The following is a 16,483-nucleotide window of genomic DNA, read 5'->3' as shown; positions in this document are numbered from 1 at the left end:
TTTCTATGATTTCTTACAGCACCAGAGTACAGTATATTATTTTGCTAGGCACTCAAAGTTTTTGACTGGCTCATGCTAAAATTCAAAACAATCAAAATATATAACATGTGTTTCCTAAAAAATTTAGTTTAATCCAAACTTCACACATCATAACCATTTGAAGTTTACAAAGACTTAAAAACAGATAGTGGCAGGTTAGATTTATGAGAAAAACTAAATGCTGTAGTTCAAAGTAAATATACCCTGAAAAGGAATACACTTCAAAATGTAGGTTTTCTTTTGAACTTAAAGTAGGAGTATGGATCAAAACCTTTTCATAAAACTAACCGCACACTTTTAAGATATTTAGATGCAAAGTTAGAGTGGTGAGTTCACTTTCCTCCCAAGGAGCTTATATTCTAAATTGTCATTGTGAATATTGAATTTCACCAGACCAAGTGTGTAATGCTCAGGGCTTATTTTTCTAATGCTATTTGATCCTTAAAAAAGATGAAAGATTAAAAAACACCTTAGGCCCACAGTATACACATTTCAAAGTATAGTATTCACACTGACTTTTCAATGCCATGGACATTTGAAAACTTCATATATGTTGTATGTTCCTACTGTAGAAATAAGATACACAACTTCTAAATCTCCACCAAAGGGCTCACACCCACAAAAGTGACAGTGCTAAGACTTTTGTTTAAAAATTACAATGGAAATCAATCTCTTAAATTTTTAAACAAATCTACTGTGCCACTGACACTTCATTTTTTCACACAATTATCTTTATTCAAAGTAACATTTTATTTACACTAAAGGGAAAAAAACAGAAAATAGAGAAATAGAAATAGGCTAAAAAATACTCAAGAATCAAAAATCATCTTTATCAATGTGGTTTGTAACTTAAGTCATAACTTCCTGACAACTGCATTACATTTCCTGACTTTTCAACAGTAAATATCTGCTAAATGAAGAACATCAATTCAACAGCCAGAAATTATTGTAATAGAATTATAAAAGCATAGATCTGTTGGATGAGGGGCTACCCACCTATACTCCCACTTACTCAAAAGGCTGGGGCAGAAGAACTGTGAATTCAAGGTCAGTCTGGGTAATTTAAGGAGTCCCTGTCTTAAAATAAAAAGGGGCTGATGTTATAGCTCAGTGGCAGTGTGTACCTAGCATGTGTGACACCCTGAGTTCACTGGGGATTGACAGTATCATGGAAGACAGGGGAGTATAGGCTTACTCTTCTGACAGGGGGTTAATATCTAGAATATATAAAGAACTCAAAGTTAACACTAAAAAATAATAAATGGACATGAACTAAACATTTCTCAAAAGAATATTAATGCCAACAAATATGTGAAAAAAATGTTCCACATCCTTAGCAATCAGGGAAATGCAAATTAAAACTACACTCAGATTTCATCTCATTCCACTTAGAATGGCAGTCATCTAGAATACAAATAATATGTGAGGGGGTAAAGGAAGAATGGATTGTGTAGAGGGAAATAAGGTGAGGGGAGGGGAGAAGATGGGGGGAAGGAAAGATGGTGGAATGAAACAGACATCATTACCCTATGTACATGTATGATTACATGAATGGTGTGACTCTACATCGTATATAACCAGAGAAATGGAAAGTTGTACTCCATTTGTGTACAATGAATCAAAATGCATTCTGTTGTCATGTATAACTAAATAGAACAAACAATTAAAAAGCGAGGTGCTATGCAACTCAGTGAGTCCATGTCTCTAAATAAAATACAAAATAGGGCTGGGGATGTGGCTCAGTGGTCAAGTGCCCCAAGTTCAATCCCCAGTACACAGAAAAAAAAAAAAAAAAAAAAAAAAAAAAAAAAAAAAAAAAGAATACACATAACAACAAATGTTGGCATGAATATGGGGAAAAAAGTTATCTTATACATTGCTGGTGGGTCTGCAAATTAGTATAAACACCTTGGAAAGCAGTATAAAGAGTCCTCAAAATTTTGACTAGGAATGGAGCTACTGTATGACCCAGAAATCTTGTGCCTTGGTATTTATTTTACCAAAGAAACTAAAAGCACACTATAGTGATACATGCATAGCAATGTTTATAGAAGCACAATTCATAATAGCCAAATTAAGGAACCAGTCAAGATGCTTAATAACACATGAATGGATGAAGAAAATACACAATGAAGTTTTACTCAGTCATGAAGAGGATGAAATTATATCATTTGCAGGAAAATAGATGAAGCTAGAGAAAGTCATGCTAAGTGAAATAAGTCTGTCTCAGAAAGTCAAGGGTCAAATATTTTCTCTCCTATGCAAAAAGTAAGAGAGAGGGAGAGAAAAAAAGGAAATTTTAAAAAAAGGTGATCTCATAAAAAATAGAAAGGAGACCAACAGAGTAGAGGAAGGGGACGGAGAGGAGGGCACAGGGAAGTACAGGGGAATGAAATCTACCAAATTATGCTATGTCAATATGAATATACCACAATTTATATACCACAATTTACCTGTAGAGATATAGATGTGTATACATATGTAAAATTATAATGTACTAACTGAAATAATAATAGTAGTAGTAGAAGGTATAACAGTAGGTTAGAGTAAGTGGATGGGGGGAAGGGCAGGAAGGGGAAAGTACTGGGGAATGAGATTGATCAAATATGTGTTTACACAAATATGGCATAATAAACCCCACTACTATATATAATTGTAACGCACCCATAAAATTTTTTTATGAAGGGCTAGGTGGGGATGCAGCTCAGTGGTAGAGTGCTTACCTGGTATTCGTGAAGCCCTGAGTTCAACCCCCAGAAATGAAGGGCAAGTTTATGGAAGCAACAGTAATTATCTACCAAAGAAAAGACTATTGACAGCAAGAGGTGATATTTATTTCTGGAAGTCTCTTTAAGAATGGGCTCAGCAACATTTTTTCTGATGCACACAGGTGAGTAAGATTACCTTTTCTCACTTTATAGCAGCTTTCATTTATATAAGACAATTTGTAAGCATACAAAAAAACTTATCTAAGCAGAAATAACAATACATACAGACTGTATCTTACTAGGTTTCTACTGTGTAGGAACTATTTCAAAATACTGATATTGTATATCCAGTTTCTGAGGTTTGTCTAAAGAACTCTTAATATTGGAATGATAAATTTGTATCACTATGCCTTCTATATACTCTGAAAGTTATGTATCTGTTCTCCAAGAGGAACTTAAGTAGGAATAATGAAAGGAGTTCCTCTTAACTCCACCAAATTATGCAAGTATAAGTATTTACTGATGGTGGTAAGGCGAGAATAAAAAAAAAAAAGTCTCTAGACTTGAATTATTATGAAAACAAATAAGGAATGGTGAAAGCTTGTGTGTCACTGTGTGAACTGCTAAACCCATGAACATTTTCCTCTCATTATACAAATCCTGTTTTTCTTTGCTTGGGCAGAGAGAATGGGATGGCTGGAATTCTCAAGAGAGAAAGCAAAAGGATAGCATGTTAGCTTCATATTCCTATGATGAAATATCTGAGATGAGTAACTTATAAAGAGAAACGGATTATTTTGGCTCACAGTTTTGGAGGTTCCAGTCTGTGATCCCATTGTTTTGGGTGGATGGTGAGGTGGCACATCATTGTTCACGTTATGTCTATCAATTCTTTTATTCAGGAATTTGAGTCTGTTCATTTCTTTCTTTCTGTTCCCTTTTATTTTTTCCCCCAATAACCACCCCTCACTCTAACATTTTCTAATCATTTAGTCTTGTAGCTCAGGACTACCTGCACTACCACAGACTTGTTTAAACCTACTGACAGAACTGAGAATTTCACATACTAATGCCAGCAAGGAAGAAACAGAAAATAGGCACTGCCTGAAAGCAGAATACATGACCTACAGACAAAAACGTGCCCTGCTTGGTTCCTTTTATCCCCTTCTTTTTCCTATGTGCCATACACCTACAAGTAAATAAGTTGTGGTTTGATTTTGAGTTGTACTAGATAAATTCAACTCACTCCATGTGTGGTCCCTGCCTGCTGCACTTACCACACACCCACCTACTGTGTCTGCCTTCAAGGAGGGTACCTGGATATCTGTAGCACCACAAACAGGTTCGCCTGCAAGGATCAGCTTTTAAATTTAAAACACAGTCTTATCTCTTTTTTGAATATTTCCTGCTACATTTCAAAAGGCTAAAACATCTTAATAGGAAAAGATATTCAAGCGGTTTTAATCTCGGTGTAAGTGATCAGTAATAAGAGATTGTGGTGATCAATGAACAACGAAGAGTGTTTATAAATTTCACAAAGGGTCATTTATGGATGGAAGACCAACGTTACCCTTTAACCACAAAAAATACACAAATAATCTCTGGGACTCATAATGGGGCTATTAATTATCCTTTTTCTTTTCTCCCACTCTGAGGGACAAGGGACATCTGGCCTCTGGGACATCATACCTTTCTTTTTGTATTTTTCATTAGGAAACATACTAAATATCTTCCTTGGGGTAAAACTGATCTTATTTTATATATCAGCACACAAACTCAGGGTCACAGAGAATATGAAGAGTTCATGTACACTGGATACTTGCACATTAAAAATCTGGTATAAATGGCAAGAGAATGTGAGTTAAGGCATGTGTTGTTCTTCCCAGTGGAGTAATGCACTGTTGAACAAAATAACGCACAAATAAAAATTATAGAGCTATTTTAGCAATGGAACATAGGAAAAGGCTGAATAAATTTTTAAAGTTCTGTTTAAATTTGCTCTGGCTGTAAGCACAAATGTATTTGATGTGCCATCCTTGACATTTCCTGTACTTTTAATCTTCCCTTCTAAATTTCCAAAAATTAGAAAGAGGGAGGAAAAAATACTAAAGAAATGATGCATAAGTTTAAGATGTAAAATTATCACTTAACCTTTGAAAGCATTTAAAAGTTACTTACTTGGTTATGGATCAAGTCTTTTTTTTAAAACTTCAAATTCTGGAATAAATTTTAGGTTTTCACCCAGCTTCCCTTAATATTAATATCTCACATCAAACTAGATGTTTGATGGCTTTCTCAAAAGCCAGTAAATTAACAGTAGTACAATACTACTAATTTATAAAATTCTGAATCACATCAGTTTCTCCTCTAAAGTTGTCTTCTTCTTTTTTTTCCTGTTCTAGGATCCCATGTTGTATTCAGCAACTATGTGATCAGGTCATCTTGACCAAGGATACAACTTCTTCTCTCTACCTCCTTTCATTCAGCAGAATGGTCTTCTCCTAGTTTTTTCCACTGACTTCTTTCAAAAATTTGTGTTTACATTTTTAAATTCAGTTTTAGAAAGGTAATAGCATATATTTAATTAAACTAAATGAGGTATAGCAACACTGAGAAGTAATTTCAGAAACAACTGATGTGATAAACAGAATCATGCTTTGTTTGCATACTGACATACTTTTCACTGAGTATAAAAATCTAGTTCCAGGAACAAATAGTTTCATGACCTTTAAAATACTTCTTCAGAAGACTAATAAATGCAAACCATTTGTTTTGGAAAATATTTACAAAACGCTGCCAGTCCTACATCATCAGTGCATACTGGACTCTAAGTAAGGCTCTTATTTTCTATATGCTGACTGAGCAAAATGCAATCTAAATCTAGCTTCTGTATATCATTAGAAAGAGTACTCAATTACGACATGTGCTAGCAAAACTTATCCAGGTATATTTTTTTTCCATCTGGAAGCAATCTTAGGCTACTAGAAAATCAGCAAGCATGTGTTAGAAACATCCAGAAGCTGATTTGCATACTGAAGCCTAAAAGAGGAGAAAAAAATTTAAATCATAAAGATGTGACCAAAAATAAAATCAATAAATCAATAAATTAATAGAATCAATAAATTCAATGGACTCAAACTAAAAACTTTTTCTCAGCAAAGGATACAATCAAGAATGTGAAGAGAGAGCCTACAGAGTGGGAGAAAATCTTTTCCACACACACACTTCAGATACAGCACTTATCTCCAAAATTTATAAAGAACTTGGGAAAAAGGTACATCATACATTGCTGGTGGGGCTGCAAATTAGTGCAGCCACTCTGGAAAGCAGTATGGAGATTCCTCAGAAAGCTTGGAATGGAACCACCATTTGACCCAGCTATCCCACTCCTTGGCCTATACCCAAAGGACTTAAAATCAGCATACTACAGAGATACAACCACATCAATGTTCATTGCTGCTCAATTCACCATAGCCAGATTGTGGAACCAACCTAGATGTCCTTCAATTGATGAATGGATAAAGAAACGGTGGCATATATATACAAAGGAATATTACTCAGCCATAAAGAATGATAAAATTATGGCATTTACAGGCAAATGGATGAAATTGGAGAATATCATGATAAGTGAGATAAGTCAATCTCAAAAAACCAAAGGATGAATGATCTCACTGATAAGAGGATGATGACATATAATGGGGGGGTGGGAGGGGTTAGTGTTAGGGTTAGGGTTAAGTTTAGGTTTAGGGTTAAGGAGGGTGGCAAGAATGGAGGAAGGAAGGATGTATAGAGGGAAAAGAGGGGTGGAAGGGGTGGGGGGGAGGAAAAAAACGATGAATCAAACAACATTATCCTATGTAAATTTGATTACACAAATGGTATGCCTTTACTCCATGTACAAACAGAGAAACAACATGTATCCCATTTGTTTACAATGAAAAAAGAAAACATTCAAAAAAATATAAAGAACTTACAAAACTTTACAACAGAAATACAAAGAACTCAATCAATAAATGGGCCAAGGAACTGGACAGACACTTTACAGAAGACACAGAGGCAATTAATAAATATATGAAAAAGTGTTCAACATCTCTAGTAATTAGAGAAATGCAAATTAAAACAGCTCTAAGATTTCATCTTACTCCAAATAGAATGGCTTTTATCAAGAATGCAAACAAAAATAGATGTTGGTGTGGATGTGGGGAAAAAGGCACACTTTTACATTGCTGGTGGAGTTGCAAATTGGTGCAGCCCCTCTGGAAAGCAGTATGGAGAAATCTAAGAAAACTTGGAATGGACCCACCTTTTGACCCAGTTGTCCCACTCCTCGGTTTATACCCAAAGGACCTAAAATCAGCAAACTACAGTAACGTAGTCATATCAATGTTTATAGCAGCTCAGTTCACAATAGCTAGATTGTGGAAACAAACTAGATGCCCTTCAACAGATAAATAGATAAAGAAACTCTGGTATACATACACAATGGAATATTATTCAGCCATAAAGAAGAATAATATTATGGCATTTGCAAATAAATGGATGGAATTGGAGAATATCATGCTAAGTGAAATAAGCCAAGCCCAAAAAACCAAAGGCCTGATAAGTGGAGAATGATATATAATAGGAGTGGGGGGGGGTGGGGAATGAGAGAATAATGTGGGAACTTTAGAATACACAGAAGGAAATGAGAGGGAGGGGGGTATGAAAAATGGTGGAATGAGAGAGACATCATTACCCTATGTACATGTATGATTACCCGAATGGTATGAATCTACATTGTGCACAACCATAGAAACAAAATGATGTACCCCATTTGTGTACAATGAATCAAAATGCAGTCTGTAAAAAATTAAAAGCTAAATAAAAAAAAAATCTTTCCATTTCTAGTTCCTTTAAATAATTACTCTGAAGCACATAAACATGACATTTGGGTGTTTAAACCATGAAAAAATCCCATACGCCTCATGAGAATGTGTAAGTTGATCTGATACTATTTAACTACATTCAATTTTGTAATAAGCTTATACACATATACTGCATCTGTTAATATAGTAAACTAAAACATAGGATATAATTGATACATGGAACAAAACAAAACAGAACATGTTTCATGGAGTCTGATGTAAGCTATAAGGGAAGCCAGTGCCCTCCAACAAAGTAACTTAAAAGTCTAGTCATAAAATGAGAGCCAAATTGGGTGGCCCACTTACTACTCTCTCTTTTTCAAAATTACTTAATGACTTCTCCTAGGCAGGATTTCCAGTGTCCTTAGGAACTTTTATCCAGTCCTCACTGCTGAGTAAAAGCTGGGATTCCTAGTCTAATCCAGACCTCATCGTTTGGATATAAGAGAATAGAACAGGAGAATTTCTACAGGAAAAGCATCTACTGATTGACTAGTTGTATTTGGTCTTTGTCCAGGAAAGGTACTTTGTGTGAAAATGTTTAAAACTCTAGAATCCTAGAAAACTTAAAAATATCAAAGGGCGATGAGGTTATGCTTTGCCTCTTTCTTCCCCTCCAAACTGCCACTATGCTCACTTTTTATACTCTTATCAGTTTATAAGAAAAATAAAACCTGACAGGACTATGCAGTTATGTTTTTTTTTAAAAAAAGGCAGATGCACATCTAACTCTATATTGGAGGCCATATGACAACCTTCTTACTGAGAAAAGAACAACAGTAAATACATACTTGAAAAGCTTTGAGATGAATGCAGGAGCTGGTTAATTCAATAACATGAGGAAACTCCTACTTAATCACACTTTTTTTGGTCAGTAATATGGATAGAATTGGCATAAATAATGTCGAAAGCAAAATGACTTGCTAAGTAATTTACTGCAATGGCTTAGAAAATGGTCTTTATCTACATAACTCAGTTTTTAAAACATGGATCTAACAGAAATATCAGAAACCAGAAGTTCACTTTATTTCAGAATAACCCTGGACAGCATAGTAGTGCACACCTGTAATCCTAGCTACTTGGGAAGCTGAGGCAGGAGGATGGTAAATTGGAGGCAAGCCAGGGCAATTTAGCAAGACCCTGTCTCAAAATTTAAAATAGAAAGTGTTGGGGATGTAGCTCAGTGGTAGAGTAACCCTGGGTTCAATCCCTAGTATTGACCAAAAAAAAAAAAAAAAAAAGGAAAAAAGGAAAAAAAAATGATCCTTGGACAAATGCTTACCCTCTCTACTTCACTCAATAAGGCAATTAAGACTAGCTCAGTGGGCTTTAGCTCAGAGTTCCTTGACACTTAGGGTATCCCACATGGTAATTGTAGCCCATAAGATAATTTTAGTATCCTAAAGAGCTTCAAAATCATGAGTCTGTCTGAGACTGGGCTGTGGAATGAATGAAAGTTTTTATTTTTAGCTACAATCATATCACATTGGTACAGTTGACTATATAATCCTAAATTCAATGTGTTTGGACTATAAGGTCTATGGAAGAAAAGAATAAAAAGTACTCTTGATAAAGAAAAGTATTAACTTTAAGGTAAGTTTTAGCTAAAAAAAAAGTTATCTGTGACTTTAGCATTCAAGTGGTGTGACTTTGTTGAGGGAGGGAAGGAAAGAAGATAAAGATCAGTATTTACTGAGCACTTAATTTGTGACAAGCAGTATGTAGGGTTCTCTGCACAGATTATGTCCTCTAATACTCTGAACACCCTGTGAATTATTTCTGCTTTCATTTGGGAGATGAGCTATGCAGTAGTTTCTACCACAATCAACTAGGTAGTAAGTAGCAGGGCTGAGATGTAGACTGTCAGCCTCCTTCAAGTACTATGGTGCTTTATAAAAACTACCACTATTAGTTAGCTCTTGGTAATTTCATTTTCTAAGTGGTAACAGGGTTGTAAATAAATGTTTTCTCCTGTATGCAGCTCTCTTGCACAGTCTTGCTGGGCTATGTCAATTTAGCCAATAGGTCAAGGGGACCAGCTAGGGTACTAAAGAACATCTCAGATGTATTTTCAGTCACTCATTACTGCCAGGGTTGCTTTGCCAGCAACTTTCTTAGCAAACAGCCTACTGGCTTTTGTGGACAATAGGGCAATTTGTGACCACAGGCAAAACTAAATGTTGCCACAAATTCAGCAGAGTGATAGATGCAGATTTACTTCTGTCTCTTTTTCCACAGTCCCATTGTTGGGACACTGACAATGTGCCTATTTCACTGAATACTAACTAATAAGTACTATCATTAGGATGGAAAGAAGAGGCTACCAAGATAAAGGTTATGGTTCTTAATTATTAGAGCTGAAACTTTCCTCTCCAAAGACATTTTGCACAGTGAGATATTCTCATGTTAACTGATAGCACTTTTGTTTTCTCAAAGGCCTTTTATCCTCCTATCCAAGAACATTCTGTTTTAATATGTCTGAATGTAAAATTTATATCACTTGTTTTTATACAAATGCATCAAAATCTAGAGAAATGCATTGTTCTTTAAAATACTTGTGTTAAAATTTGGAAAAGAAAATAAAAAGCACTGATTTTTTTCACCCTATCAGATATAGGACACACAAGGGTCAGTGTAATGGGATGTGATTCTAAAATATATATGACCTGAGGCCAACAGTTTTCTAGCAAAGAATTTGTAATCTGGTAACTGAAACTGATAGCAAGAAATAGGTTAATTTAGGCAGGGAGAAGATTTGAGGGTGGATTTACATGAAACATTATAATAACTGCACTGCATTTCTCATTAGAAGGGAGCAGAGTCTTATGAAGACTTCATACTCCCCAAGAGAACCATATTTATACAATTAACAATTCTTTGTTGAAAAAAGCTTTTCATTATTGTGTGTGGACACATGTGGGCTGTGTAAAAATACAAGAGATGTGTAACACACGGTAATCAGAAAGTAATGATCTTAAACAGGCCAAATCCTTGAACTCGTCATTAATAAACGTCTCTCCTACATTCAGCTACCCGGGCTGCTGGGAGCCTGTTTTCTTCAAGTACTTCAAACACTGAAATCCAGGAACATTTATTATTTTAATCCATTACAGGCAGTGCTTGATTTAACTTTATTGGTTGTGGTGGTACTAGTGGTTATAAGTGGGGGTATAGCTATGTTCTTTTACACATCATTTCAAAAGGGCTTAATTATATTTTATAGTTCAGGCCAGGAATTCTGCTTGTTTTTTGTCTAACAAGGTTCAAATGGAGTTCAGGTCAGCGATGAATCAGAAGAAAAAGTCAGAGATGGTTATCTGTGTGCAGTGAGCTCATCTCCCTGTAGAAAGACTGGGCAGGTACATCATGTTCCCCACACCACCACAGGAGATCACTCTGATAGCCCAAGATTGCTGCTTATTAGAAAGTATTCATTTTCATGCAACCTTGAAATTAAAACAGCAGAGATTCAACCCAGGGGTTACCTTCTATAGAGTTGGAGTTAACTATCCTGCGTATTTGAGAGGCTTCCTACTGGAATCCAAAACAGCTATAGTAGCCACAAGCACTAAAACAAAATCTGTACCAAAGAACAACAATCACTTAACAGACATTTTAAGAAATGCATAAGCCTGTTACCACAGAAGATGAATATATGTCATAAAATAAAAAGACATAAAAGTTTGCATGAACATAATTTGCTTACACAAAAGCATAAGTGACTATATAACATGCCCAAATAGCAAAAAGCTACTAGTTTTTTTTCAAAAGTCAAATACTCATAATTTTAATCTCTTTTTTGAGGGTGTGAAAACGACATTTTCTAAGGTAGTAGTACTTTAATATTGCTGACTACTGTCCAAAAATCTATGTACTCAGATAACAATTACAGCAAGAATAAAACCTGTACATTGAGATTCTTCTCCACTGTATGTGATGTCTAAGAAGATAGAAGAATTACAATAGCTCATATATTTGTGAATTTTATTTTCCATTGTATTAGAGAAATAATATGGGACATTATTTTGAGAGAAAAAGTTATAATAATTTTACTGTTCTATTTATTTCCTATTCAATGTCTAGAACCTCCTTCTGCTTTTTTTTTTTAATGCCTCAGTATTTTATCAGAATGTACAGAAAAACATCATCACTGAAAAAACTCAGCAATTTATAGGTAATTTAAGGGTGAAAAATAGGTACATGCCAGTTCATCAGTAGCAACTTTGAACCTTGTTATAAAGTAATAGGAGGGAATCTGACCAGGATTAATAGTGGTACTCAGTCCTGGGATGACGGAGTGTAGTGTTTCACGAACTCTAGGCCATCTGTTCTGCCTGCCTACGTTTTACTTCTGCAAAACTATAAACGCACCTCTACCTCAGGGACTATAGAAAGGCATTAGAATTCTTCTGCTTTTCATTATCACAAGATTCAGTAACTCATTTCATTGTCAAGATAATCCCCTTTTACTCTTTCTTTTGCGCTTGCAGGGTATGCCAAAATGACAAATAAAATCCCAGATGTTACAGACCCAATGAGGTCTCCACCTTTCCTTGAGTGTTGGGTTTAGGCTACTTGGGACATGGTGTCAAAAATGACAGGACCCTGATGCCCACACCCAATATTCATTAAGGTTTGTTAGTGATTTGTATAGCTGTCTACAAGCTGTACTTCCACTTCAATCCTCGGTGGTTGCTTAAAAGTTATGTTTGTCCTTTGGCTTTTACTGTCAAAGAATTCATTTCCTATTGTGCAGGCACTGAAAAGAGATGCTATTTCTTTCTAGAAGTAACAAGGGTCTTTGGGGTGTTATAAATGACTTATTATTGCAACATATTATTTTAGGTAGTCATACCTAATTTAATGGTTTATTTCCCTTTAGGTTAACCTGAATGTGCAGTATCGATGCCTTAAGAGATTTTCCTCAGGAAAACCAGTTAACAGAATGAAAAGCTGAAACTCTGCTTTCTATCAATTAAGGACTGGGTTTCACTTTTCAGTATATGAGACAATATTTTAGGTTCTTGATATTTTTCCTGGTCCTGAATTCTGTGAACATGAGAAGAGATATTTTGTATACATGAAAAATAACATGGTTATGCTTTCTTTTTCTCCTTCTGTTTATACACAAAGATAAGTACATCTGGATGCTAACCGAGAGTATAGTCAAAGTTACTTAAACCATGATTCTTTGACTAGAAGAAGTTCAAGTTACTGCTTTCTGCCTGGGTGAAAAGTCCCCAGCATTTTTCTATGGGCATGGGGGTTCCAACCTTTTCCTAATTCTGAGTAAATGGCCTCATGTAGGCTTTTCCCTTCTGTGCCATCTAACTTGTTCATCTATTTTCCCCTTTCTTGTCTATATGGGGGTTGTCAATATCAATGCTCCCAATGGGCAAGAACAAGGTAACCTCAAGTACCATGATTTCACAGCTCTCAACTGCATACTCTTATTTGCTGAAATCTAAGGATCACCGCCCTAAGAGAGCCATGATTTACTCTGACAAGGGGAGCTAAAATGTGCAGCTCACTCCCCATACTGTTTATGGCACAGCCAATTCAGAATTGGTAATACACTATGGTTTCTCCAAAATGCTACACTGGATTGACAAAAAAGACTGTGTTGTTTGTTTATGTGGAACGAAGGGGTTATTTTTAAAAGTATGTACTATGGAATAGGATGAATCTAATGGATAGCAAAGAAATATTATCTGCCTTATAATATTTCAGAATATAAGATATAATGTTTAAAGAATATTCATTGTTAGTGACAATGCAATCAGGATTTTCTGCATTATACACTAACTTTTAATATACAAGCATTACACCTACTAAAATCAGAACTTCGAGGACATTTTGCAAAATAGACTTGGGAGAACATAAGTATTCTAGCAGAAATATGAGTTTGGTTATTGTAAGTCACTGCTACACAGCATCTGTGCAGTGGAAATAAAAAAAAAAAAACATCAAGTCCCTTGAAACATCCGTAGTTTAGGGTTGCAAAGTAGCACAAGAGGTGAAAAGAACGGGTAGATTTTCCTTGTAAAGTGGAAAATACTTAACCATTTCCCATTTTGTTTCATATGATGAAAACAGGAATTCCTTTAACCACTTCAGTGAATAACTTATAAACATTTAGTTTTAAAAATGAGTAAATGAATATGAAAGAAAGCATTTCAGCTTATTTAAATATATTGACAATGTTTCAGGGAAAACATTAACTTTCTCATTTCATGCTTTTATTATTCCCCTTTCCCATACATTTCTCATAAGCTTATGACAGCTTAAATGATTAAAAAATATAATCATAGGCAAACTCAAATATTTTTTGTACCTCTGATGAGTGAGGGTACATGCCTACAACACATTCCCAATGGCGTTTCTCTAAATATTACTTAGCACATAAGATTCCTCTAGCATTACAAATCTATTTCAGCTCCTAAATTAAAATTCATCTGGAAAAGACCATTTTTCCCTGTTTATATAACATTGTCACATAAAGAGTGTTAAAAAAAATATTTCACTAAAAATAGCTTGCGTAAGTTAGGGATTAGAGTAGTTTCTGCTGCTATAATTGTTCCTTTGTAGTTTTTTCCATGATGTTTTTGCACAGTGTTTTTGACTGTGTTTATTAAAGTCAGCACATCAAAAAGGATCAAAGAGAAAGTGAGTGAGAACCAAAGAAACCCCAAGTGTGCTGTCTCATTGGGGAGCTATGCAGATTTGAATAAACAAGTGCAAATTGTTGAGGTTTTAATGAAAATTTTCTACAATTATTTTATCTTAAGTCATTCTATACAATAACATCTGTACAGCAGATGGCCATACTGTACCGAGGCAATGCTCCTTTTTCTTTCTGTTTAATAGTACATCTGAGATGACTACTTTTGTCACTGTGCTCAACTGGGTTCAGCAAATAATTTGAAAAATACAGCTGCTGCAGATGGTCACAATAGTTATATAAACTGTAAAATCAAAGACACAGTTAAGTATTTCTGTATTAGATTCAAACTATAAAAATCTGACATTAACCCCACTGAGCTCAAAGATATGCTATAAAAAGTTTTGGATGAATGCAGAACTATGTCACTTGAAAACTACAAAAAGAAAGATGACTACTGGTAGGAGGTTTGTGTGTGTGTTGGATACTTTTTACCACTTGGCACTACTATACCTTAAAATATATAAATATGTTTGCTTATATTTCATACAAACTACAAAGCATGAAATTTGAAGATATTCAATTGTACAATGAAATTGTTACTCAAAGCTTAAATTATTTTAAAAATAGTTAAAATTAATTTTCTAAAAATATGAAGTTATCTCTCAAGTAAATTTTCCTAGAAATCAGCCCTTAACAATAGCTAACACTCAATACAATCTTATTTGCACTTAATTGTTTTATCTATTTTGCTAACTATGCTATTTTCTTGTTTGAGCATTCTGTCACATAAGGACGAAATGGAGAAGAATTAGATTTTGGTGTTTGTTATGGTCTCAAATTAAAATTTTTACTATTAAATGGCTAACTTCAATTTTTATTTAATTTGACACAAATAATTATTTTAGAATGTTTGCTGGACACTACCCAGTAGAGTTGTATAAAATATGTTCTGGTCAAAGCCATAGTTTCTATTTCTGTGTTTAACTAGATTTAAGAACATAATTGTAAGAGGAGAAGGGCTATGTAGTTTTTCTAGTAAAAAGGGGAGAAAAACAAGTTACAAAAATAGACTAAGTATGGTTCAGTGAGAGAAAGATTTTAATTATATTTTAGAGACTAATGTTTACCAAGGATAGATACCATAAAGAGTGGGTAAAATATGAGTAGCAAACAAATTTAAAAGCCAAGAGAATGAAAAACAAAAAGGACTTAGAATGGAGTACAGTATGTTTAAATTCTTCTAGTCTGTTTGATTTCTAACTTTCCCCGCTATAATTAAGGTAAGACTGAAAAGGCGTGGGAATGAGTCCAGTGTTGTCTGGGCTGCAATTTATTTGTGGATAAATTGGACATTGTAGCGTCCACTGTTTCATAGTCTTTCATGTCCCATGAACCTAACATTTTTCATTTCTAACTTTAAAGACAATAAAAAAAATACAGAGCTTTTAGCTGGCTTGGTCACAAGTATTTCTGGTGAGAAAGAAATAAATCATCCATGTTTTGGACTAAAATTCATACTTCTCAACTGTAAAACATTTTTTTTTCTTTATCTTTTAAACTACTGTGCCCAAACTGGCTGTATGGAACAGACTTAGCTGGCACCTAATTACTTTTTGTAAGCAACTAAATTGCACATAATTTAAGGATTTACTTTATCCCCCCGCTCTATCTCATAGCCCCCATTTTTTTCTCCCCTAAAAATTAAAGTGGAAAAAAGGGTAGTTTCCTCTCGATACTTTTACTTTCAGAACAAAATATCTGGCACTGTGCCCTAAACTTTTACAGTAGCAGTTTCTGTGATTGAAAACTGTTATTTCCCACCTGTGCATTTCATTTTTTCTTCCCCTCCTCACATTCCTTCTGCCCACCCTTTTTGATTCAGTGTGAAAAAGCACATAACAACTTAGTCATGGTAACAGAAGAGAAAAATGTAGATGTCACTGCCAGTTAACTTCTCACCTCTCCACCCCTCAATGACATTCATTTTGCAGGGTCCAGGCCTCTGTGTTCAGCTGGGCACAGAAGCACAGCTTTCCTTGCCAGGTGTTGCTGTCTGATAAAATGCCTCTGCAGCACTCCTGCAAAGCTGAACCTTGGCTTTGATTACACTTTGTGTAGCATATCTGCCACCACAGCTATTTTTCTTTATTAAATAAATTGTTACCAGT

General features: G+C 34.9%; 1 protein-coding gene across 1 annotated transcript in view; it reads right to left on the bottom strand.

Annotated features, from left to right (window-relative positions):
* Positions 1 to 16,483, bottom strand: part of LOC306653220 (intermembrane lipid transfer protein VPS13B-like) — a gene marked incomplete at its 5' end in the record, with an annotated part of 899,457 nt that overhangs the window by 148,327 nt on the left and 734,647 nt on the right.

This window comes from Sciurus vulgaris, assembly GCF_902686455.1.
Source record: "Sciurus vulgaris genome assembly, chromosome: 1".
NCBI lineage: Eukaryota > Metazoa > Chordata > Mammalia > Rodentia > Sciuridae > Sciurus > Sciurus vulgaris.
Note: the sequence above shows the minus strand (reverse complement) of the source record. Positions and strands in the feature narration are given on the sequence as shown.